This window comes from Polistes dominula, unplaced genomic scaffold (assembly GCF_049000335.1).
Source record: "Polistes dominula isolate Pdom_NZ unplaced genomic scaffold, Pdom_raw_medaka contig_28, whole genome shotgun sequence".
In the NCBI taxonomy this organism is placed as follows: Eukaryota; Metazoa; Arthropoda; class Insecta; order Hymenoptera; family Vespidae; genus Polistes; species Polistes dominula.
Window position 1 is genome coordinate 4,160,277 of NW_028300879.1, and position 26,250 is coordinate 4,186,526.

General features: G+C 33.5%; 1 protein-coding gene across 1 annotated transcript in view; it reads left to right on the top strand.

Moving 5' to 3' along the window:
- Window positions 1-5,058: 5,058 nt before the first annotated feature.
- Window positions 5,059-26,250, top strand: part of Ten-a (Teneurin-a transmembrane protein) — a 562,968-nt gene continuing 541,776 nt past the window's right edge. Inside the window, 2 exon segments of the mRNA XM_089172952.1 lie at window positions 5,059-5,548; window positions 6,058-6,261. The gene's annotated coding sequence lies outside the window, so the exon portion shown is untranslated.

The following is a 26,250-nucleotide window of genomic DNA, read 5'->3' on the forward strand; positions in this document are numbered from 1 at the left end:
CGTTCTAACTGTGAACGAACTCGTTCTATCGAGTGTACCAGTATGATATAATCTGATCGGAACCGAAACATAGAACGCTTGCATCCGATCGATCACTATTACACGATATTCTTCATAAGGATTTTAGTAACGAACGATTGAATAAACAATTCTTTTTTTTTATTTATATTTTTATTTCAATTCTTTTTGTTTCCAATAGAAAAAACAACATATTCGAATTCGAATTATAAATCTAATCTCGATAAGTACGATAAATAAAATTACACGTATGTATTATATATTTTTTCTTTTTTTTATTATTTTCTTTATTTTTCATTTGTAATCATAAAATCAAGGATTAATGTATGGTCGATAAATTACTGTATCGTTATAAGTTTTCACGGTGCGATCGCGCGTAAAAACGAGCTCGTAAACTCTCGAGCCATTTCGCGTTAACCGTGGCTAATGATTCGATGTATACGCGAAATGGAGCGCAATTTGGAGAACGAATTATCAAGGGAGAAAAGAAATAAAGAAATACCGGTTGCCCCCTTGAAAAGAAACAAATGGGATAAAATAGTGTTATCGGTAGGTATGGTGGACGATGCCATGACGCGCGTTCGAAAAAACTCGGGAAAATCGATGAACTCGTTGAACTGGACGTACAGATCGGTCGTACGATTACACATACTCGAGAAAACTGATTATATATTCATATTATTTTTTTCTTACAAGTATATTGAATTTTTTATTTCAAATCGCAGCTTTTTTTTTTAAGTTTTTCTCGTTAAATTTAAACAAGAAGAATATAAATGTAATAATAATGTACAATTTTTTCTTATAGATAAATAACAAGTAATAAACAATCGTTGCAAATACGAATACGTTAATAATATTGCATATTTGAATTACATGAATATAATATATATATATGATATTTGTATGATATTATTGAAATTATCGATCAAGTAGAAATTTCACGGGGGAAATTCAAACACACGTTATTCTAATATGCATATAGATTTGAAAATATCGTGAAAAGATTTTCGCGTTAGGCACGAATAGGCAAGATCTAGGGACGAAATTGACTAGTAGTTGGTTCGAACGGGAGACGTGAGTTTACCGAGTAATTCTATGAGAACAGCGCGCAGTTCGGCATATCGTTCTGGTCCTCGTTACGCATGGGTAGAATCGCACGATCACACACGCGTACGTGCGTGAATCTTCGATATGCTTCGAAGACGACGACGACGACGACGACGACAATGACGAAGATGGATTGATCAACCGAAATCGAAATTGGTTGGGTATTGTGGACGAAAATTAAGAAAATGATTCGAGACAAAAATCTAATAATCGCTTACAATTATTTTGCCCAATTTAGAAAATCAAAATTAATCAACGTGTTTCGTTAGCGCAAACATTTAATTAAATATTACAAACTATCTCTCTATTTTAAGGTTAGATGAGCTTAATTAATTTACGTTATCTCGTTCAATGTTCCTTACTACGTTAAAACTACGTTGAAACAAAATTGATTTTGTTCTATTAGCACGAAAATGCATTATAATTATCTTGCATTGAGAGTAGTTAATTGAAATCGATACGCTTACGATACTTCTCTTATTATACTTTATTGAAATGTGTTCTCATCTTTATTTTATTTAGGCAGAATATATTCTTATCTTTTCTTTTTATTAAATTATTATTATTTATGATCGTGAATGAACAATAAAGTGAGATAATCTATAGTAAACGTAGTTCTCGATAATTGATAAAATGAGGTTAAGGTCAAATAGAAGGTAGAGATAATGATGGAACGAACTCAAAGGATTAGGGTGAGTAGAGGAAGACTAGAATAGAAGTGATAGCGGTAGAATAGCCTCGTTCAACCTTGCAATTTGCCAAGGTATGAATTCTGCATCGGGCATCCAAACGTTAGCAATGAGAATGGTAATGACCCTGTACGAAAGTGCTTTATCTTTCTCTATCTCTCTCTCTCTTTCTCTCTCTTTCTCTCTTTACCGAACGATAAATCGTCGGTGCAAAATGGTAGGCGTAATTTAATTCGGTTTATTATAACTTCAATAAAATCGCTGTTTTTCGTTATGCCACGTTCATACTTCCAATCGGACAAATTTATCCTATGAGATTTCATTCACGAGCTATTATCTTAAGAGAAAAGAATAAATCGACGATGTTTTCGGTAGAGTTATACCACATTCTCGTTCTATCACGAGTTTTACCATTTAACATTTAACGCTATCCGAATTGTCCTTCATAATGATATAATTTTATCGCAATTATATTCGCGTTAAAGATAGTTGTCGAATTATACGAGAACAATGCATTTTCATTAAGCTTAATTATTTCTCCTAGAATAATGATAATAGTTTGAGATACATGTTGTCAACAGCAATCAACGTTGTTCTCTCATAATTAAAGCTCACAGTTATATCATATTCTTGTCCTGGTTCATTTCACATTTTCGTTACTTAGAATCATTAATTACACCATCTAGAGAAGGGTTATTATACTAAAATATTCAGAATAAAAATTTAAATGATTTCATATTACTAGAAAACATCTTTATAAATAAAAATTTAGTGTCATATTTTTAGTTTCTAATAAATTTCGATACTACTGAACCGAACTTCATGAAAATTTTTTTCATCTTGTGTGATTTTTTTCAACCTAGTACATAGGATAGATTTTATCACGATTATTTTTATATTTTATTGCTAATTTATGGATTTATTATTTAGAAGTTATCTAGGTCTTTAGGTACTATAGGTTTTCAATAGATTTCTCTGTATCACAATTCAATTATTTCGATAAAACTAACATTGTTTTTTATTTTATTTTTTTTTTTTGAGTATTATTATTTTATGTATTCCATTTTAATTGTGGAATTATTTTTTGTGTTATTATAATTTACTAAATAGTTTAAAATTATATTAAATCATCATTTTATAACAAAACCACAGTAACGCGTGGCCGGAACATCCTAATATATACAATATGCATATATGTATGTATATTCTTATAAACATTATTGTGTAATGAGAAACAGAAATGCATTTGGAAGTATAGGAAAACTGCAAAAACATATAATATCCATATTTTGAAAAAGATTCTTGGCCGACTGTAGTGCGTCCGACAGTTTACTCGTAACGCGTTACATGCTAGCTCATGCATAGGATACTTGCATTCGACGATAAAAGTACGAAGATGTCTCTCCTACGTAAACGTACGAATATACATAGATATATACATATAAACATATATACTATATTATATATACCTATATGCATAGTACTCGAAACTCGTCCATTTACGTATCGTCACAGACAGGGAAGAAGAGGTTCGCTTTCGTTTCGGCAACGTGTCCCATGTGTATTCGTGTATTCGTCGTAGTGAAACTCTCTATGCGAATATAATATTACGGGTATACGCATATCCACGTATTTTAAATGTCATCGTAAAGAACGAACACGAAGGTCCGTAAAAAGACTACGAGGAGGCCCACTCTCGATAAAAATTTATTCGAAATTCGCGCGAAAACTTTTCCCAAAGAATATCTTGGATAAAATGTTGTTTCTATTTTTATATATTTTACACGACTAGGATAAATATACATATAAGTAAGTTGTAATAATCAATCTGGAAATTTCTGATTAGATATCACCGAGTTTTGGTATTCAATTTCAAATATTGCAATATAGTAATATGTAATAATTCATACGGTGTAATCTTAGTAATAAGTAAACGATAAACTAACCATGAATTAAATAAAATTTATTTATATAGAGTGTTATGTATATTAATACACTTGTATACGTGTGAGTAATTCTATTTCAGTGATAAATAGATTTATCTGTTTGTAATATAATTTTAATTTATCACTTATCCCATTTGTTTTTTTATATGTCAGATTTATAAACGAGTAAGAAAAACTCAGTTGACTGTACGAACAAAAATCGTAGGATTTGTTAACCGCAGTAATAATTTTTCATTGATCTATCGTTTGTTCTGTCTTGGGTAAGGGAGGGGGGGATGATAAAAAAGCTTTAGCTGGATATTACATTGCGTCACGCGAGCTGCAAATTATTATTTCTCTTACGACCAATTGTATTTATGTATACATACCATTTGTTGAGTCGGTAAATCAACGAAAGAGAAAGAAAAATAAAAAAAGAAAAAAGGGAGAAAGAAAGAAACGCGTAACAGCGGTGTAGAAAAGCCACAGAACATGTAAACTTTTCAATAACTCTCTCACGTTCGCCACTCTCTCCTCTTCTCAGAAAACGAAATTTATTTTACCGTCGATTTCTACGCACGGTTTTCGAGCCTTCGAACATTTCCTATCGCATTCGCATAAATAAGAAAAAGAAGAAGTAGTAGAAGTAGCAGTAGAAGAAGGAAAAGCTCGCAAGAGGTGTTACGTACCGAAATTCGTTGATCTAATCGGTTCGTTGGGTTGCTGCGTTGCGAGGAGAGAGAGAGAGAGAGAGAGAGAGAGAGAGAGAGAGAGAGAGAGAGAGGTTTTTCGAACGAGCTGCGCTGCAGCAACCTCGACTTCCTAAAAAGAGAAAAAGAGAGAGAGAGAGAGAGATAAAGAAAGTAGAAAGTATAGTGCGCGGGCGCACACTCGACGAAGGGAAAGAAGGAAGGAAGGAAGGAAGGAAGGAAAAAAAAGAAAAAAAAAGAACTAGAGAAAGAAGAAGAAGAAGAAGAAGGAGAAGCTGGGATAGGTAAAAAAAAAAAAAGAAAAAAAGAAAGTAAAAAAGTAGAAGTAAAGATGGAAGTGAGAGAGATAGGAAGAGAATGGGAGGGAGGTTAGGGGGATGGTTTTCGTTGCGTAGAAGAGGAATACAGCGCGTAGATGTATATATAAGAGGTGAGTTGGTAGGGTATGAGGGAGAATAGAGAGAGAGAAAGAGAGTGAGTGAGGGGTTTAAGGGTGGTGGTCGTCTATATTTTATATCCGGTGTGTAGTAGAAACGCGTCAGCAGGGCGCAGACTCGAGGTAATCGGGGTCGGCCTGCTCTCTCGGCAGTTACTTGTCGCGATCCACCGTGGCCGCTCCACCGTGGTCGCACGTCGCGAGAAATTGCATCGCGAAAAATTGCATCGCGAAAAATTGCATCGCGGTTTACAATAATCACGTAACTCTTGCATACGTGTACCTTATCCTACTATACTCATGTACATGTACGACTTACCTATTTGTTAAGAGAAGGAAGAGAAAAATTTAATAAAAAAAAAATAAAGAAAAGAGACAGAGGTGAGGGTGTATCTACCCCCTCCCCCTATTCCCCCCTTACTACTATACTAGTACTAGTACTACTACTACTACTACTACTACTACTACTACTATCGTTAATTTTGATTGAAGGAGGTGGAGGAAAAAGGATATATAGAAATTGGCGCAAAACTGCAGGAAAAAGCACAGCAGGTTGCGCACTGTTGCTCTACCGCGCGCGTTTATCAAGTTCTCCATAAGTGTTGCGCGCGCGACCGTGTCGAAACTAAAACACAGTTGAGAGACCCCTTCTTTGAGTGTTCAGTGTGTTTACGTCTCTTTTTATCTTACGTGTTGTTCTTGATTGTTATTATTATAATCATCGTGATCATCGTCATCATTGTCATCTTCATCATTGTCATCTTCATCATCCTCTCGTCGTGCTTTTTTTTTCCCTCTAGATTTAAGCATCAGTTCATTATCGTTTTTTATTTATTCACGTTGTATAACGAATAATTGGATAATACAGGTGGGTTCATTTAAATCTCGTGATTATAACGTTTTGAAGGAAGAGATTTATATTCGTTGATGAGTATCGATTTAAAGTGGAAGAAAACATTAGCGATCAGCTGACGTTAAAGGAAAAGCAAAACAACTTGAAATGAAGTTTCATTGATTAGAGTTAAATTCGTGAATTATATCATCGTTGTCATCATCATCATTATCGTCATCTTCATCGTCATTGTTATTGTCGTCGTTGTTATCATCATCATTCGTGTTTTTATATATTCGCGAATATATATACATATATATATTATATATTCATATATCAGAGGAACGTGAAGGAAGAAGCTTTTCTTCGTCGGTTTCGTTTTTACTCCGTTTTGTGTGTCTCGAGCTTTGAGCTCGTTCGTGTTTCTTAGTGAACGCTCGTGCGGCAAAGTGACTTCCTCAAAGTGCACCGGCAACAAGGCGATACAGCCTCGCGAGATCATCGTCAGCATAAATGATAAACGAAGCGAAGGTATCGAGTTGAGGTGAGTGTCGTACATTTACATACACATGTATAAATACGTATATACTACAACTATACACCTATATAGTTATATTACATATATATATATATATATGTAGTGATACTTTATTTAGGGTGAGAGGTGCGAGGTGAACATACACCCAGTTTAATCCTACTAATAAGATTTATTTAAAACAGGTATTAGAAAAAGTACAATATTAGTTTCACAATCTTACGGTTACAACTTAGATGAGAGACTGAATTCTTACGACTGTTACAACTGATACAACTGCGACTGTTACAACTGATATCTAACTACGGCTATGACTGCTACTGTTCTACTTCTACCACTGAGACTATTTTACTTCTACGACTGCGACTACTCCTTTCTTATTCCTTTCCATGTCTTTTATATCAGAAATCACCTACACCCCTTTTTGAGAGGGAAGAAGCTTATAAATCTTACTGACCAATAGCCTAAGGATCCACCCCATAGTCCACCGACAGGTACAGCCTATGGTTTTCGGTAGTGGGAACTATGCATACAGAAACTTAATCTAGCACATCGGAATGTTACCCCTTTTTATGGCATCGCATATGTTTACACAGGTATCGGAAATTCTTCAAAGGGTCCCTACACTGCACACATGGTTTTTTATTACACCAATATCCTAATAACCCTCAAGGTTCGTTTATGGTTTTATGTCCCACCTAATCTTTTCTTTTAATCTGAATAGATTTTTCCTTTTCAATAAAATAAGATCTACAGAAAGGACTGTATACTAGTTTTTGTCTACCTCTGCTACACTTAAAACTCTCCTACATATATATATATATATACACATTTGTAGCATCTATTGAACTTTTTACTACGCATTTCCCTTTCGTTACCCTATACGGAAACTCGGAGGATTTAATTAGAGAGACGGATCGTTGCGTTAATTGCGCCCCTCCAATCTTAGAAATCTCAAATTACCGAACACTCCTCCTCTACCTACAGATCCCTCTTCCTCCTCAACCACCTACTCTTACTTATTTACACTCACCTCATTCCTTCTTTCTCCTCTCGTTTTACGCTCCTCTTACCAAAAGACGAGATAGTATCTACCTTGGGAGAAATTAAAGAGAATTATGCGGTTTACCGGAAGACCATCTTCCAACTCCACCCTCCCTCCTCCCTAACCTATCCTTTTCCTACTATTTCTCGTGACCTTTCCACGCTAGGGCTACCACAAAGAGTAATAAGAGATACGTCAGTTAACGTTGTTCACGAAATAAACCCTTCGTTCAGAGATTTCATATATTTTGACAAAAAAATAAATACATATTTCAATGCATCTCATAAAAGATATATATAACTTTGTTTGTAAAATATTAAAGATGATTAACGTTCCACATTTTTTGTTTACGATACGTAACTTGTTTTCATTTCTGCTTCCCTTATTTTTCATTTTTTCTTTTTTTATAGGATCATCCATTCTCTTCATCTCTTTTTTTTTCTTCTTTCTCTTTTTCTTTCCCTTTCTCGGTTTACATTGTCTCTTTACCATCTTCTTCGCTCGATACGCGTCGTATAATGTTTATTGCATCTTCTTCGTGGAATATTTAAAACGTTCTCGTAGAAATATACCCTCTTAGCAGAAAGCGTATATATTCTCGAAATGAGGGATCGTTCGAAGTAAAGCTTTATCGGTTAAGAAGTTTTATATTGTTGAAACCGCGAAAGTCAAGTTGGCGTCACGATACCAACAGCGTGGAATAAAGGATATTGCCAATATCCTTGTAGAAAATAATAAAGCTCTATAAAGGTTTATCGCAGTACTCTCTGCGTACTACCCTTCCTCCCCTCATACCTTGTCGTATTCTTTTCGATTATAGTCAATGATCATCTAGCTAGCTTTTTCTATCGTTAAAATTTTTTTATTTATAACCGATATTACTTTTTTTTTCTTTCTTTCCTAAAACGATATCTTAAGAATTGGTTTTTTTATTTTTTTTTTAATTGTTAACCCCTTTTAGTTTTTACTGACTTTTTTAAAGATTGTTCAAAGTGTTTTGTTTTTAAGAAATGAAAAGCGACGTGTTTTCCTTTGTTTTTGTTTTCTTGTTTTTTCTTTTTTTTTCTTTCTTTTTTAACGTGCTAAATACATTAAAAGAAAATATTTACGAGATAGTACTTTATTTTCCTTTCTCCAACGTCGAAGCTCACAGCGTTGATTTCAACAAGAATTTTAATAAAATTCCTCGAGACCAAGGATAGGAAAATGAAGAGATAGAAAGAGAGAGAGAGAGAGGGAATATTCGCTCGAAGGATGTTTGACTAATAGCCGTTATCGCATTAAAGGAATAAGAAAGAGCTTGCAGCTTGCAATGAACGTACCGAAAGGATTCTTGTCGAAGGAGTTCAAGTTACTTTGTGTTTGGATTAGAAGTTCCTATGTAATGAAGAATACCATTTAATTGCATCGAATATCTTCTTTTTTACAATCTTATATAAATTCTATTTGTTTTCTTATATTTTATATAAAAAAGATAAAAAAATTTCATTTAGCAATATTGTTTCTTTCTACAGTTCGTAAATAAATAAGAATATATATATATATATATATATATATATATATATATATATATATATATGTATATTAACATATGACTATATAACATATAAAAATATATGTTATATAACTATATAACATATAAAAATATATGTTATATAACTATATAACATATATATATATATATATATATATATAACATATATATATCTTATATATGGTTCCCTTTAGCTAAAGATTTGTGATCTTTTTTCTTTCCTATTTTTAAAAGGATTTTCCCTAAAAGCTTACCACTGCTTTTGACGCTCAGGAAGCACCGTTCCGTAAATAAAAAGGAAAAAAAAAGCAAGAGTTTTTATGGGGTTGGACAAAAACAGGTTGCCTCTCGAATTTCTCTTGAATCTTCACACAAATCAGATCAGGTTTTTAACGATATAAATCTCTTCGTAGCTGCCTCCATCGTGAACGCAAGGTTCGAACGTTGCTCTCTACATTGAACCAAAATCAATGCAGCGAAGCTCACTTCGACCGCAACCGGAAAAAGATTCTATACAGTTTGCATCGGGTTATCCGAAATACACTTTATACTCTAAACATCAAAGATAGTTCATCATCTTTCATTGATTTGAGGATTGCAGTTATGGTATGATGATGCAAATGGTCATAATTTCAAACATCTTTTGCAATGTGAAAAACATTTATTTTACTGTTACATTTAAATTTTCAATTATCTACTCTGGTAACTTGATGGATTCATCTTAACGTTGGCTAAAGCAAAGCTGTATAAAAAAATATAGGTCATCTCGTTTAAAAAAAATAAAACGTCATGGATATTTTCATCTACGTTTTCTAGCTACGCAAAAGAAATAGCTGTCATAATATGTTTTTTTTTTTCTATGCCACGCAAATTCTCTAAAATAATATTTTTTTACAAATAACGTTGATATTCAAGGTGGACAGATTTATTGCTCTACCCTATTTAGGTACGTGTACTTATTACATAAAATAGTCAAGCTCAAATGTGATGCTTATTGAATTTTAAGCTTGTTCAACACTAAAGTCTTGTAGATATGTATATGTATATATGTAAAAATCGATTGCAAACAATGAACGAATGTGTCTACAGAAACTTATAACTTCATGTTCAGAAATATGTTATAGAGAGTCAACTTGTAAAATTATTTTACATCCTTGTTATTTTTTATTACAGTAGGAAATATATATATAGGGAAACAGAGTTAGTTCGTTATATGTCTTTCATCATGTATAAATATGTGTTTAGTTATATAGGCTATAAGCAGAATATAGGTATATCCCAGAATGCGATTCACCAATGTAGGTATATAGATACTTACACACATAGAAGAGGATTATCGTTGAGAGAATACCGGATAAATGTCCATTAATTATCCCGGACATCTAGGGAATTTGGAGAAACCTTGCTGTCGTTTTAGTGGAGAATACGTTACCATAGATTCGCGTACCGTGAATATCACCTAGATTGTAGCACACGATCAAGGAAGAGAATTCTAGGCAAATATAGGTAAAAAAGAAAAAAGAAAAAAGTAAGAAAAAAAAAAAGAAGCATTGTCGAAACTCAACTACGTAAGATGTTAACGCGTGTAAAAGAAGCTAAGAAAGGTACAAAGTTTTTCTATTTTAAACTTATGATTTTAATGAAACTTTACCAAAGGGTAATTCATTTTTAAAGGGTTGCAACAACAATAACAACAACAACAACTTTCCTGAGGTTTTACCGTTATTCCGTTATGTTAGAAAAAATATTTATAATTTTTGAAATCGTTATAATACATATAAAGTATATAAATTTAGAATTGTAGATCCTGCTACTGCTACTGCTGCTGTTGTTAGTGAAAAATGATAGATTATATTTTTAAATAAATTTTTATAAAATAATCAGTCATTTTTTATGGATGTAAATATCCCCAAAGTTCTGCATTCGTCGTACATATATCACGAGAAAACGAGAAATAAACGAGTTTTCTCTTTCTCTCTCTCTCTCTCACTCTCTCTCTCTCTCTCTTCCTAGGCTCTCTTCTCTTCTGTCTTCGACGTTGACCGACTGCGTTCACATTGGTCCTTTTTGTTCGGTTCCCACAATCTTTCCCACAGAATTCAGCAGCATTTCGTACTCGAATTTCAACGATCGATCGAATGACACCACCTCCACTATCATATTAATTCTTAGAACTTCATCGAGAAAAATATCGATCTCGTTTATCGAACTTTCTTTCTTTCTTTCTACTCATCATCTATTTTCTTTTTTCGTAGTTACAACTTTTTATTCAATTCTTTTCAACATCACGAATGATATACATTCGTCAATGAAGAACACGGCACGCAAACAATGCTTGTGCTACCACTACCACTAACATCCAAAAGTACACTTCGAATCGCATTAGGAAACTTTCAGAACGAACGATAAATTTCTATTGCACGAAGACGATTTGTTTGGCTAGATGTATCGACCAATCGAGTTTTTCTACGTCTCCACCAAGTTCTTTCTTTCGTTTTACCTATGACATTGACGTACAGTGTTTGTCTCTTACCATTATCATATGTACTTTTGTATTTTGTTCTCTGAACAATGCTCAACATATACCAACCTACAATCTACCCCTTTAACTATTTACATCTTGCATTATATCGATCTTTTTATTTTGTTTTTCTTTATTATTTTCGTCAATCATTTTTATTAACGTGTGATACTCTTGTACATAATAATAATAATAATAATAATTCCTTCTTTTGGTAAGATTAAAATGTAAGAAGTATAATTGAGTTAGAAGAAGAAGAAGAAGAAGAAGAAGAAGAAGACATCATAGTATTAATACCTTTCACATTAATGTTCATCGTCAGTTTTCTTCTGTAACAGCAAGCCAGGAGAAGAAGCACTTCATTTTGCTTTCAGTATATATCTCATATTGCCGGCCCGTCTCTACTATTCAATACCCATTAATTTTAATGGGTGTTAGCGGTTAGTTTAACACGTTTCACATTCAACGGTACAATGGGTACTCCTACCGGAACAATTTCACGATAATAAACGTTAAACACCGTCGGATGAACGTAACACGTACAACATACACATACGATTGACGTAAGCCACTGGTTGGTACCTTTACTACAAACTTACCTTTATATAGTATTATTCTACAAGTCCATAGCTTTGCGTGACGTTGATCGATAAATACTTTTCGTGTTCCTCGCGTATCATTTTCAATAAGAAATCTTTCACCAAAGCATTGCGTGTTTTACACAAATCGAGAACTCGATACTCTAACCCCTTCGTCATCGTCTTACTTTTTTCTTTTTTTTTTTTTTACTTTATGAGTTATCGATTTCTAATACTTTAACTACCTATCTAGGGATAATTACTCAACAAATATCTGACTAAGAATGACGTTTTAATAACTTCGATTACGTTTGAAACATTTTTCAGGTGATTCCAAATTTAGGTATCTTTGGAAAGTTCGACGAACCGTGTTTGATTTATCCCTATATATATGTATATATATATCTAACTCTCCCTTCTTCCCTCTTTTGTTAGTGTCCCTCTTTGTCTTTCTCTTCGCTAACTCAGGCCAGTATCCAATACCCATTAATTTTAATGATGAACGTGGTCAGTTTAACACGTCCTGGACTCATTGTAACAAGCTTGTAGCGTAATAAATCATATACCCTTGTCAGTGAAAAGTGCATGGCTCAGATAAGTACGCGCGTTATTTGTTACCCCTGGTGTTATCCGTTATACCTCTCCTCGTACCACCTCACTCTCTCTCTCTCTCTCTCTCTCTCTTGTAACACTCTCACCTGGTACGTCAGTGTGATCTCTATGTAGAACGGTGGGGTAGTTAAAGGACACGATATCCCCATCACCCCTTCAAGACCGATCGAAACGACTAACGATTATGTGCCCTAGCTATATCATAAATGATAATATTAGGTACTGCTTGATTGTTGATTTACGTAAATTTTTTATTAATTTTCTAAAAAAACAAATAAATTTTTTATTCGTTATTCCTTTCTACCTTTTTATTTGTTTTTTTTTTTGGTGTTATTCGAAACAGGAATTTTTTTACGATAATCTTCTTCTTCTTCATTTTCATGACAATCCATTTTATACAAGCTAAAGCTTTGATGTTCGTATAATGTATTCAATCAGATAAAAATTGACGAGAATATTAATTAAAGGTAGTATATAATACTCTCTCTGGTTCGTGATGTGGATATAATGTTTCCTTTTAACGATCTATTAATAATTTTAACAATTAACTCGTAATTAACAGGCTCACATTCGAATTTATAATTTGTGGAAGGAAATGCAGTATAATATTATCGACGTTAACAGTTTACATTCTTTTATATTCAATTGTTGATTTGTGCAAATTATGATGATGATGATGATGATGATGATGATGATGATGATGATGATGATAATGATGATTATTTGTTATTAGTTCAAGACGATTTAACCTTGAATTATCATAAATTTTATAAAACTGCAAAATAGTTAAGAAAACGTCTTAAATATATCTTCCTAACATTACCCTTTTTTTTATCGATTAGGCTCGTTCGTTTCTGAGCGAGTGTTACGCGCCTCGCGTTGGCAATAAACGTGTGATAAGGTAAACGCGTCGTAAAGCCTAAGCTATTTGTTAAGTACTGAAATTACTTTTATCTACTCTACTAGAGATAGTCAAAGTTACGACTATCATCTACACGAGAGAGAAAAAATGTATGTATATATGTATATGTATAGGTATTATGAGATAACAATATTTTTTTCATCAAAATTTGATTTCAACGATTTGGAGGATTTTTGTTTTAAAATATAATTTTATAAAGTATAGAAATTTAACATAAATAATAATTATTTTAAAACGAGCTTTATGTTGATTTTAATTCTGTAATATATAATCATATTTGTATTATTAATTATATTTGCTACATTAATTAATTATTATTTATTCAAGTGTAGTCTTATATTTCTGTAATATTATATGCACGTACATTAAATTATCTCTCCAATTATTAATCAGCCGCAAATATTTTCTTTCGATAATGCTTTTGCATATATTGTCCACTGTAATATTTATGTTTTTATTTCAATCGCTTGACTTATTTTTTTTACGTGTAGCTTATTTCTATCGGATGTACTTTGACCATCAATGTTTAATTCGAAATTTTGGTTTGCTTCTTCTGATCAGTGATGCAAACAATAACATACATATACATATATTTAATTAATTATTTAAATTAATTATTTTAATTCTTTTATTGCATTAGAATATAAATATAAATATGTGTATCAATGTAAGATAATTTGAATTAATATGACATCTTTCATATTGGTTAGGTATTTAAATAAGTTAAAGTAGTTTTTAGACATTGATATAAATTACAATTAAAATGTTTCCTTATTTACACAATGAACAAACTTATTTACTAATTAAATAAAGATATAATAGAAATTGTCGTCCCGATTGTATTAATAAATTAATTCGTAATAACAAGTAACATTACAATTAATCGTGATAAATATATTATGTAGTGTAGTAAGAATTAACCCCCCATAGATTAAATCCCTGTAGAAAGGCATGGATCAAGTTGGCAAGATTTTTCAGGAAATGTTTTCAGCTTGTGATAAGATGTAGCAAAAGTTAAATCACGCTTACATCTTTCGACCGGTTTTAACAACACGTCCTTTTATCCATGAGAACGTGGAGATCGTTTTTGCATAGGGTGTAGTATTACTCGACGGAATTAAATGTAAATTATAAATCGATAAGAACCCCTGGATGGTATCTCGGTAAGTTCGCGCTTCCACGAGTACGTGTTCCTTTCAATCTTTCTTATTTTCTTTTTCTTTTATTTTTTTCCTTTCCTTTCTTCTTTTCTTTCCCCCAACTCGACTAGAGAGAAATTAAAGTTTTTATAATTTGCATATTGTGTTACTAGAAGAGATGGAGTTTTCTCTCTCATTCTGTCTTTCTCTCTCTCTCTCTCTTTCATACACACACACACACACTCTTTTTTAGATAAATTTTTCGTTGGGGCTTGAGTCGATGCATCGATAAGAAAGAAAATTTACTACCTTGCAGTATCTCGTTTAAAGCATCGTAAGAGAGAGAGAGAGAGAGAGAGAGAGAGAGAGAGAGAGAGAGAGTAGGAAAGAGAAAATATAAATATATTCTTTTTATAGTATGTAATAAATAAAGAAGAACGAATATGATTAATATTTTTATTTTTATATTGATATACGACAAATAATTGTTCATTATAATGATTAAACATTAAATATCATATATATTAAAGAACATTTTGATAACATATATATTTTATTTATTACTGAAAGAAACATAGAATCTTAAAAAGAGATATTTTTCATCGTGTTTTTCGTCAATACTCAAGTGAAGGTTGATGCTCTTATATATTTCCTTATATAAGTTTCACGCGAGGTGATCTAACGTACGTTGTATGACACAGTGCAACGGCTCCGGTCATAATTCTTGGTATGTAGGCCAAGAGAGAGAAAGATAGAGGTTCTGACTTTCACGAGGATAGATCACACCATACAAACACTCGTGCGATAAGCCAAGCGTCGTTTTGCATCCGCCATAAAAGTTGAACAGTTTTTGGTTCATTTTCTTCACCCCGTTTTCTTTGCCTCTTTTTATTTTTTGTTTTTTTGTATTTATTTCTTTTTTTTTCTTTTCATCTTATTCTATATATACCTCAGCGAGAAGTTGACTATCGTTACCACATTTTTGCGTTGGGATCACCGACAACGTCGTCAACCTTTACGAAATCTTCTACGACAAACCTTAACGAAAATTTTTCGTCGTTTTAAACTTTGACCTCTTTCCACTACATCGACGACGACAACCACAGCAAAGTCTTCTTTTTCTTCGTTTACTTCTTCTTCTTCTTCTTGTTCGTAAAATTTGTTGCAGTGCACGTCGCGAGCAATCAGTGCAGCCAACTTTTCTACTTGGTCTAGCGTGAGGTTTAATTCGCGAATAACTAAAGTGCTGGAAGTCGGTCGTTCGGATTGGTGCTGATGGTTGCACGAAGATGCCATCGATAATTTTATCCTAGTATTCTGTCAGTTATTCCATTAAATTTTCTTTGACACTGGAAACAAAATATTTCATTTTTTATTTTATATATTTTAAATTTTTCTTACGTCATATACGTTTATTTAACATATATCATTTACGTATCATAAGAATATATGTATGACATATACGCGTATTCTTTTTTAGTAAAAGTTACAACCGATGATTAGAAATTTCTTTTAACGTTGAAACCACTCAAATTTACGAGACAATGGAGAATGAATAGGTGGATCGAAGGAACGGTCTATTTTATAATGAGACCGCCTATCGGTTGTTCGCACGTGTGCTAGAAACGTATAGATATATGGATAAAGACTTATGTATATATATATATACTTACGTATATACATTTGTGTTATGTCGTATGTACGTATATGTATATATAAGTATAAAGGAGAAAATCATTGGTGGTACATACACTACTGCACTCCGTCCAACGGGATAATACGGATGTACGAGGCTTGGCTTTGTCAGTTCGATCTCGGTTTGCTCGTGTCTAGAACGACCTCGTGGATGTACTCCGCTTACTACATGAAAGCTTTGACTGCGAAGCTCGAACTAGAAACAACCGCAGATATTTGTACTAATACTCGAACAATAGTACGCTCGTTAATTTTGCGGTTTCCCCGTTAAACCCTTTGTACGAACGAATATCCCTCGTCGTTGTTATGCTCGCACCGTTTTCTATATACATTTGGAAAAAAAAAAAAAAATTTCAAATTTTCGTCGAATATACTTTTCGTATATGTATCTATTCCAAATCACGACTAAATTTTCGTGACCTTATTTTAAATATTTGTTTCAAAATAACGGAGAATTATCTATTTCTTTTTTGTATGATTTTATATTAAATCATTGATAAAAAAAAGATTGTACAAATAATTTTGGATATTTTAATTCATAAAGATTAATCTCTTTTCTTTTGCTAGTTAATAATTATTTTCTAATTGCTTAGACGACAATAATAATATTACAAAATCAAAGCTGTAATTTTGCATAGGCATAATCAATGCATGAACCCTTTACACTGGCTAGATCGTTGCTATTGTTGTTATCGTTGTTCGCAACGATTTAGTAACGATCATCGACGAGTACGAAACAAATGAAAATGAAAGAAAAAATTAGGTCGGCGTAAACAGGCATAACAACGTGTAGTCCGGTAGGATCATGAAGAACGTTCCGGTCGCCATGCGGACGCATAAATTGGATTGTAATTTTGGCTCTCTCCGATTGGTCGTACGATACATTTGTATCGGCATTAGGGGCTTATTTATACGAGTTGGATCGCGTCGTGTTGACTACCAAACCAATGTGCAACTGATCCTAGTAATTACCGGCTAACCATTGATTTTCCTGCAGATTAAACGTAAACGCTATAATCACTACGTCGCGCGGTTAAAATCCGCCCTTTATGGTTCGTCGTTCGTTTGGGTTTTGTCTCGTTTCGTTATTCGAGCTTATATAAATATATACATATGTATATAGTATTACGTTAAACCTCACTTTCCTATGCTAATACATATACATATATGTATAGATTCTTATATGTTTACATAATTTTTCGTTAACGAGTAAAATAACTAGCATGTATATATTTTATAACAAGATATGCAAGAGAAATCTTTCAATTTGTAAAATATTCGCATTATAACGATGAATACTCGATATTACGATACGAATTTAACGTATGTGAGCAACGTTTCGTGTTATAACAAAGACGGCATCGCGTTACATTATCGACAAATACCTGTATTATACGAGATAACTCGGTCGTTGGCTCGTGGACCGCCATAATCCATTGGATGCTGTGCTGCCATCATCTCGACGAGCCATTATCATTTACTCGCGATTGCATAGTCGGAAAACTAACGCGTTATTCCTGGGTAACGTCGTGTTCACGAAATGTCACTAATCTCGTACGTGTATTCGTACAATTTATGTGTATATATCTACGTTATACGAGCTAGAATTATTCGAACACGTGAAAATTAGAAAGCTCTCGTGTTTTGATTTTCTCGTTTATATTCTTATTATATGAATTATACAATATATATTTATAAATACGTCTTCATGTAAATTAGGACGAAATATTTAATAAATACTGATAATCAGTTTTTACTTGTTTTAAAGATATTTTTTTTTTTTTTCATTTTTTTTTTATTTCTTTTTTTTTTCGCAAAGTAAAATCTTCGATACGTCTTTCATGGTGCACCGACTACCGGACCAATTATCGTTTAATTAAGTCCTGCCCGTTGAATGAACCTTCTTCTTCACAAAGGGAGTCACGGCTTGTTGTTCTCAAAGGCGGCCCGTTGCAGATATAATGAAAATGGAACGCGAAGGATCGATGAAACTTAGAACGAAACGAAGGTACTTGTACTCTTTCTTTCTCTTTCTCTCTCTTCTTCTCACTCGGTTTAAGTAAACTCGTGATTTAACGAACCTCCTTGGAAATTATACTGTATATTGGCTAATAAAAGAATAGGGAGCTATGGATGAACGAAATAAATCATTTCCGCGATCGTGTTTTATTAAAAATAGAAATAACAAAATGGGATGAAATCTCTAATGAAGTCGGACAGCTAAAGATTTTATTTTAACGTATTGAATTATTATTATTATTATTATTATTATTATTATTATTATTATTATTATTATTATTATTATTATTATTCGATAAGAAGAGAAAAAAACTTTCCGAATCGTGGAATATGATTAGTTTTAACACAAACGATATCAACTAACGGTGAATAAGCTCTCTATCGGTTTACAAAGCTTACCAAAGATAGAGAGACTCGTTATCCAACGATGTTTGACGACAAACATTGTTTTCGAGTTATTCGCAAACGTCAATGTTTGGAGGAAGAGAAAGACAGGCAGAGAAGAAGAAGAAGAAAAAGGATGAAAAGTACCATTGCCTAACCTAATAACATCCATTGAATTGAAGTGAAGTAAATGTTTTTGATCAATCGTTATATCTCATCTTACTGATAATAATTTTTTCTTCAAATGAACGTTTGAAAGATAAAAGTAGACGAAAGTATTCAAACATCGTTAGAAACATCCGTTTACTCTCAAAAATGCATATCCAATTAAATATTTAATCAATTCTTTGTTTAAATGAGTTATTTTTAACTTTGATCACAAACATAATATAATTAATTTTGTCTAAAAGAATTTTATAAAAAAAAAATAACAATTTATAATATATTATCATATAAATATATCGATTAACGTTAACGGAAAGAACTCGGTCATGAAATGAAAAAAAAATAGACTCTAAATGTATTAACTTATTCTATATTCTTGTTACTTCCAGCACATATATCGTACTCCTTTTACGGTTATCCAAGTTGAATCAAAGTAAAATAAATCCATCGTGGTGTTAGATTTATCGCGTTAAGTTGGTGCTCGCGTCGACAATGGTGTTAACTCGATCGTGGCAGAGGAACGTATGACGGACACGAAATCCAAGCTTTAAGCAGGAATCGCAAAACAGGAATCGCATTAGCTTTGTCACGATAAGATGTCGTCGTCGTAGTCGTAGTCGTCGTAGTACGAGAAGGGAGCTCAACCCACTATTTCTCTTTCTCTCTTTCTCTCTTTCTCTTTCTCTTTCTCTTTCTCTTGTTATTCGAGTCACACACGGTAAGATAACGCTTTTCCCCTTTCGTGGAGAAGCGACGTGTCCCCCTTTTCCTTAGTTTCCTGTCCACTGGGACCTCGTAAAACCCGCCTTCGTAACAATCCGCGGTCTCTGCCCACTTTCCTGTTCCCTTTTTCTTTCTCTCTTTCTCTTTATTTTCTTTTCTTTTTCTTTCTTTCGAGGTTCGACCGTTTTCTCGACATTCTTCATTCTCCTTTCCTCTCAATTTCAACGAGACCTTCGTACTTTCCATCTTTCTTGTTTCCAAAAGTATTTTCGAGCATTGCTCTTCGTTCGCGATGAGGGAAGAGAGCCATCTAAGGTCACAGAAGCAAGAGCTATATAAGTTTTAGTAGTAGTAGTAGTAATAGTGAGTTCATACGAATACCTAAGCCTTCCCTTTCTCTCTTTTTCTCTTTTCCGTTTTCTTTTCTCTTTCATTTTTAGCGTAAAGAGACAAAATGCGAACTTGGATGTACCTTTGTCGTCCCCGTAACGATGTCGTCGACCACACATATATATACCTTGGCATAGTATACGAACATATTTATACACCGCATCGAGATATGCCTGCATATGTGAGGAAAATAGAAAAAAGAAGATAGAAAGAGTACGAGCTGTGTGGATGTGTACGTGTATGTGTTTAGAGAGAAGAAGGTACAAGGAAGGGCGCAGTCTCTATAAAACTTGCCTCCTCTTAACGCGGACTCCGCGTGGAAATCGAGCCCTTTGAAGTTTTCCGTGAGAAAAATCTTCCCAAATGAAGGTAAAAAAGAGTGAGAGAGGGTTGAGCCTTCTCTCTCTCTTTCTCTCTCTATTCGGTAAACTCGAGCTTTCGTTCTTTCTTTCTTCCTTTTCCCCTTTAGCTCCGTCCTTTTTCCTTCACTTTAACGAAAAGACCGCCAAAACGATTTTCTACAGATCAAAATGGTGCCTTTACCCTCGACGAATATCAAAATCCTCGTCGCTTCGTTACCTCGTTCTTTACGACGAGAATGTCTTTATACGTGTTCGCGTTAAAGTTTTTTGAATTTTATTTCTTTTTCCTTTTTTTTTTTTCTTTTATTAAGGATATATTCGTGACGTGACGTTATATCTTTTGAAGAAAATATTACGTTATTTTAACATACAATATATTTCCCTTTGTGAAACTAATTAAATCTTATCTATTATATGATATAATTTCATATAAAACGCGATGGCATCGATATAACTGACTATAACTACTGGCCATCCCGTCTGACCACAGGTGTCTCGTACTACTAGACTTCACAATATTATGTCCATAAGCGATACATAATTTAACAAGAATAGTATGATATTTTCTAGTAAGTAGTTATACAACGAATCTCGTAGAATTCTCATATAATTAATGAACAAATCTCTTTTATTTCTTTTTTTTTTTCCCAGCAATGTTCGTACTTCTAGAAATTGAAGTCAATCTTTTTTTCTTTTTTTTTTTTGAGGTAACAATAAACGGTTTCTTTGTAGTTCGTAAAACTCGTATCGTTCGTCGAGTAAAATGCATGGACGAACCGTCTGGTCATAGCGTTTAGATAATTACAAAGGTAGACTCGCGCAGGTGCGCCACGAAAAACGAATGTTGAAACGGTATAAAAGAGAAAGAGAGAGAGAAAGAATGTTTTGGGTGAGAGCCAGAGTGATAGAAAGAGAGAAAGAGAAAGAGTTAAAAAGAGATAGAGAACGGAAAGAATCTATACGCGGCCGAGTTACGTGTTACTGCATCTAACGCTGCACCCATTTTCCATTATATTCCGATGATATATAAACCGTACCGTAAATAACAGGCCTTTATATCGCGCCACGCATCCAGACCCATCCAAAGGTTATACCATTGCCAGCCGAAGGCTATGCACTAGTCATTCCGCAATGGATTAGGTCGAGCGAAAATATAGGCTCTCTATCGCAAACGCGTTAAAACGAACACGCGTAGCTACCTACCTTCGTTCATTCGTTTGTTCTTCCTTTATCGCACGATTTATGTCCTTGAATTATCGGCCACGAATTACGTATCACGGTGCTTATCTCCAATGAAATTTTTTCAAAATACGCGAACGATTACATATATAGTTCATAGTATTTCTTTTTTTTTGTATTTTGTTGAACCTTTTTTTTATTGGTTTTTTTTTTATTAACAATATAGATCATCGGAGAAAACGGATGGTTCGTTAGATCGTTGATTTATATTAGGTGTATGACTATAGAAACGTTTGATAAATAGTATTTAAGTAAATTGTATAACGCAAATCACATTTTAACGGGACATTTTATTATAGATTTTCTTGAAATAATTAACTTATTAAATTAATAATCGTTCGTTCATTTTAATTGTAATCGCTTAACTCCGAAACCATTTCGTTCGCTTGGTGCAATTTTAATAAGCGTTAGAATATATATATATGTATATAGTATGAACCGATAATTAACTGTTTTGTTACAATACACAATAACGAATTTCAAGTTTGATTGAAATTTTCGTACTGAAGTCACATGGGTAAGCGAAGTTGTGAGAGATTTAAAGGATATAAAATATATAATATAATATTATATTGAATATAAAAAAAAAAAAAGAAAAGCAAATTAATTTATCATAAACGTATCTTACAATATGAAAATTTCGTTTTATCAAAAAATTCAATGTGAAATTAAATCAAGGACAACTGTTGCTTTGAAAAGAGAGTAATAGATTACGTAAGAGCCTAGTTAACGTAACCTTTACTGCAACCAACTTGTCTATGACAGAGTAAAACAAGAGCTGTAGGTCGCAAGTAATAATTAATAAGCTTTCACGTGAAATTCGTAAGGTTGTAAGTGGGATTGTAGCCATAATAACGATAATATCGACTTCTACTTATGCAAAGTAAACGTATGGGAAGGCAGTAAACGTAGCGAAGAAAGGACCACACTTGAAGGCGTTAAGGGTCACTAGTGGGGTGTTAAAGGGTTGCGTGCGCACTCGCAATTATCCATTAATTAACCATTGGTGCGTGGTTCAAAGTTGACTCAAAGCTCTCTCACTCTCTCTCTTTCTCTCTCTCTCCCTCTACAGGTACATCGAAGAGCCTTCGGTATCCGTAACGCTTCGTTGAGGCAAAGGTTGCACCGACAAATTGAGTTGCGACCCTACCTAGTTAAATGTTAGCTTCGTATTACCGACGTTAACGGTTGCTCCCCCTAGACGTCTTTGGAAATTTTAGAGTTAAAACGTAACATCCGTTAGATGCTACTATGGATTATTATTATTATTATTATTACGATATTGATTGTTTTGCATTCGTTTCATTCTCTCGAAACTAAGTTTTCTGAAGGTTTCACTTCTAACACGTGTGATCTACACACATGATATTTTTTTTCTCTGATGTATCTTTTAATCGTTTTTTTGTGTGTGTAAATTATTGCAGACAATATAATTATTATGTTCTATATATTTTATAATTATTAATTATAATATTTGCGAAATAAAGAATTTAATAATATTTTTTCAATAAAATAGAAACATATTTAAATAGAAAAGATATGACACGTTTGGTAAAAGAAAAAATCCCATGCACCTTCTTTCTTTATTTTGACCGTCGGTTCGTTTGTATCTTTTTTTTTTTTTTTGTAGACTACCCACGTGCTTATCTCTGTTAATTTTTTATCCTTTTATCGCTCCTACCTACAAACAGGTATAGTATCGAAATTATTGTATATGTGTCTACGTTTCGTAGTATGCAGTCGCACACAAACACACACATATAGAAATAGGAACGATTACTACGAAGCAGAGCATAAAGAGGAGACCGAGAATAGGAAAAACTATATAGTTATATTCTGCTCGTTCTCTCGCAGGCTCAATCCTATATGCTTGTCTCTTCTTCTCTTTTTATTTGGTATCTTGGCCGTTTCATAAACGCGCGCTGCTTTGTTGCACTGTCGCCTACCGCTCCGTTACATCGCCGCCTACCACTCCGTTACATTTTTTCAAATCACACCCATTCTAAAGAAGTTTTCACTTCAAAAAAGAGAAACAAATTTGTACAATTTCTCGATAATTTTCGTTCTACTAACTACTTTCGAATCGTAAAACTTTCACGAGATTATATCGTTCGTACACGTATATACACGCGTAAGTCGAGGAACATCGCGATAAAACTAACATTCATTTTCCGTACCCTCCCCCGTGGATACGACTTTCCTGATTAATCTTATCAAAGTTCTCGAGCGTGAAAGCGATCGTTCGAGAGGACGTATAATTCTATCGAAAAGCTAGCTCACTTACTCTCTCTCTTTCTCTCTCTCTCTCTCTCTCTCTTTCTCTCTCTAGCTTTTTCTCATTTTCTATTTTTCTTTCATTTTATTTTTCTCTACATCCAATCTATTCATTCGAAAATTCGATGGTTTTGCGAACAGAAACCAAAGTCTCTGTTGAAGAACAATGTTTGCTTTGAATGTTAAGAGAGAGAGAGAGAGAGAGAGAGAGAGAGAGAGAGGTGTATGCGTTAAAAGTTATTGCATCAACATATACATGACGTTCATTATGGTCGAACGTGTTATAGACAGGAAAAAGGAAAATGAGAGAAAGAGTTTTGAAAATGTCTACCGAGAGAGAACGAGTATCGACTATGAAAACATATCCCACCTTCCGTTTTCTCTTTCTCTCTCTTCTCTTCTGCTTCTCATTCTCTCGCTCGGTCTAACCTGTAGAAAAATGTATGTGGTGGTTCTCCGGTAGAAAAGCGGATTTGCATAATTACGAAACGACGCTTGGACGCAGACGAGCCGTTGTAGGTAGCTCGCTGGATCAATCACCGACGCTATTTTTTACGCTTTCTACTTTCCTTCGTCGCCGGTAGCGAGAACAAATAACGTACTTGCTTGTTTGGAAACGATTCATAGCCCAGCTTCCAATCTCCAATAATTTCTTTACTTTTTTTTTTAATCGATAAAATATCTTCATTTACCAGATGATATATATAGATATGTAGGTACGTATATTATACATACACACGTATGGTATATTTATTACAGTGGATATGAATTAATAGATGAGAACGAACTACGTGTATGTTGAAGATCATTTTTTACATTACGAATCAAATTGAATTATTTTCTTGTACTTTGATGAATGATTTTTTTTACATTCTAATTGAATTAATACAAATTTAAGGTAAGAGAGATGTCTCTCAGATGTTTTAAGAAAGAGATTATAAAACTATAGTGGAAAATACTTTTCCTTAGTACTCAGAGAAACTTAGTTCGTTTGGTTCGGAACGTCTGATAACGACATTCGTATATAGGGAAAATCGTAAGTTTAGTTGTATGAAATTGCCTCTGTAATTTCGTCCACACGCCTTGCCGAAGGGAATCTCTCGTTTCGTTAGTTCGTTCGTTCCTTCGTTCGTTCCTTCGTTCGTTCCTTCGTTCATCGGGTAAAGGTGCCAGATTTGATTTTACTTGAGTCTACTTAACTTTCCGAGACAGCGGGATTATATCTTTCTACGAATACTATCTTTCTCTTTCTATTCTATGTTCGAGTTATTTCCATCTCTCTCTCTCCCTTTCCCTTTCTTTCTTCCTTATCCTTCTCTTCTTCTATTTTGTCGTGTTCTCTTCTCTTCTATTCTATTCTCATCTCTCTTCTGTTCTCTTTTGAGCTCACTCAGTATCTTCTTCTCAACGGCAGCGGTGGTAGAGCAGCGGCAGCTTGCAGCCTGCAGTAAGCTCGTCCGAGCGTGATGGAACTTAAGTCTGGTTTAAGGTTGAGTTCCGTACCGATTTTGCAAAAGTTTATTCTGCTAGAATTAACAGGGTAAGCTTGGGATTCGCAAGCTTCGTGGAACATGTCTGCGACTACTCAGAAACTGCAAATATTCTTGATAAAATATAGCTTTTACCCCATAAATGCAGATGCCGTCGTAGGTCGTGCGAAGAGGTAGTATACCTCGAAAATGTAGCTCTTTGCGTTTATTAGGGTTAAAATAAACTTTTAGTATTTCGTATGCTTGATGGACGATACTAAACGTAGGACGAATGGTTGGCTTTCATTTATTTCTAATATTTGTTGAATTTATTCGAAATAAATAAAGCTGAAATTAATTTGACTTATTTTTTCTTTTTTATTTTATAAATATTTTTCATTATCTTAACGAAGATCAACGTATCAAATTAAAAATTTTCAAGGAGAAAATATTTTAAATATATTTTATGTAAATCTAATGGATTATATCGTAGTATATATATTATATATATATATTCTATTTGTACTTATATTAATATATAATTATAATAGAAAGTAATAATTCGTGATAAAATCGATTTAGTTGTTTTATTCATAGTTATACTTTCTCCGTGCGTTGATCTCGATTGAATGTTCCTTCATCGATATCGTTGACAATTTTAATAAAAACAAAGCCAATTCGTGCGTTGTACTGAGCGCATTGTGAAACCATCAAGTCCGATTTCGTTCGTAGATTGGTTCGGGTGAGCAGCAGCAGCAGGATGCATGCACATGACCCCCAGAGAGATTTGATTTACATTTTAATGCAATGCCAGGATAAGTCTCTTTTAATTAGCGCTACATTATAATCGATGCAAATCTCTCAGTTTTAATTAGCGGCCATCTCGGCGTAAGAGAATTTTAATAAATTATATTAATCCGACCTCTC